The sequence below is a fragment of the Solanum dulcamara genome, chromosome 5 (assembly GCF_947179165.1).
Source record: "Solanum dulcamara chromosome 5, daSolDulc1.2, whole genome shotgun sequence".
Taxonomy (NCBI): Eukaryota; Viridiplantae; Streptophyta; class Magnoliopsida; order Solanales; family Solanaceae; genus Solanum; species Solanum dulcamara.
In genome coordinates, this window is record NC_077241.1 from 35000060 (window position 1) to 35001834 (window position 1775).

Here is a 1775-nt window from a genome sequence, read left to right on the forward strand (position 1 = left end):
CTTCCTTACAAAATGACGAGAGGGTACAAAAAGTATCCTAGCGTTATCTCGCTAGTCCTCATATTTTACCCTGCCTTTTTTCCCTTATCCTACACCCAATGTCGGGGTAGATCTTTGGTCCACTCGTGGCCAATTCTTACTCCACCCGTAGAACTAATTCCATCTCGGTAATTTGGCTTAGCCTATCTTTGTATCTCTCGATAATTAATTGTAACTTGGGCTCCCTTGCCTAGGATAATAGTTGTGGGGACTCCGTAAGGTCCTACCACTCTTTTACTCTACAATTTTACACCCTCTTGGCGGAGCAGGTAACTTTTAATCGAAGGAGTAGGGACTAATATCGTTAATCCACAAGTAACATTCCCTCCAGATTCATCTGGTGCTGGAGTGTGAAGTGAGTCTTGTAGTCCTAGTCATATTGTGAAATTTTTGACCTTGGGCATTGCTTCCTGCCATCCGTAAATTACATCAGCTGGTACCCTTACCTTTTGGGTTCTGCTTTTTCGCCCTCAGAGTTGGCTACCACGTGGTGTCGAAATTTCCCTCGCCCACTGGCCCATATAGTCATTCTGCGGTTTTCCTTTCATTAACTGGTTCTATGTTGAAGAGCTGTGGCATTTGAGCGTGTCATCAGTTAGCAATTAGCTAATCCTTCTTGGTTTGCTTAAGCCCTTGTTACAATTGACTTAACGTATTTTATAATACTCTAGGTACATAATCTCATATCGTTTCTCCATCGCTAGTTCAGATTCTTCCATCTCGCGCGATCACACCAGCACTAATGCATTAAGTTCCATCAGAATTTTGAAGTTAAGCGTGTTGGGGTGAGAGTAATACTAGGATGGGTGACCTCTCTAGGAAGTCTTTGTGTTGCGTTTCATTGTAATCCTTGCCATAATGTGTGGGGCACTCAACTTAGCTTCAGATTTACCTCAGTGTTGTCTCACGAGTCTTTATGTTTTTCCCTATCCTTTCGTCTATTATCTTGCATCCAGTATCAGCGTAGACCTTTATCTCCACTATAACCAACGTTTTGGCTTTTGGTCTAGCATGCTGTCATTACCCTTCGTAATGTCTCGTAAGTTGGTTGATATCCTTTCATGGTTACACCTTTCTGTTTTTATACGCAGCTGCCTTCTAGTGTTATGTTGTTTAGGATCTCGTCACAAACTTCTTAACGCCGCCTTATGTAGCATTCTAGCTTCTATCCAATTATTGGTAGCTTCCGGACCTTTCCAACTTGGTTCAGTAAGATGTCTTGTTGATGTTTAGACGTCCATCTCAAATATATTGCCATATCAGTTGCCTCCTCCTACTTTTGCCATTTTCTCATTAACTTCCCCCCTTTAGAGGGTACTCGTACTTTTATCTGCTTGTACCTTGCTCTATGTTTCTTTGTCCAGACTCAATTTCGCCCATTCTCTTCCTCCAATCTACTTGGTATTACATCATGTCTCCATCTATCTTCATATTTTATAATCGGACTATCCGCGTACGGAGCCTTGGCTAAATTATGAAGCGACGAAAACCTTTCCATATATAGTGCGACACCTCATCTGTTACTCTGTACTTGAGTAATGGGACCCATGGGAATGCTCATCTGAGGCCACATTCTACTTATCTTTATCAAAAATTAATCAGTACTTGTAGTCGTTCCCATTTCCACTAGGCAGTACTAGTATTCCGACGATAACTATTTAAGGTTTTCTTGAAGTAGTAGCTTTATCCCAACCTATATCCTTTGCTTCTTGGGGCGAATAGAAGTTTCGCCATTT

At 41.7% G+C, this 1775-nt stretch overlaps 1 pseudogene; it reads left to right on the forward strand.

Annotated features, from left to right (window-relative positions):
• The first annotated feature begins 759 nt into the window (after window positions 1–759).
• Window positions 760–879, forward strand: LOC129890981 (5S ribosomal RNA; annotated as a pseudogene).
• The last annotated feature ends 896 nt before the right edge of the window (window positions 880–1775 follow it).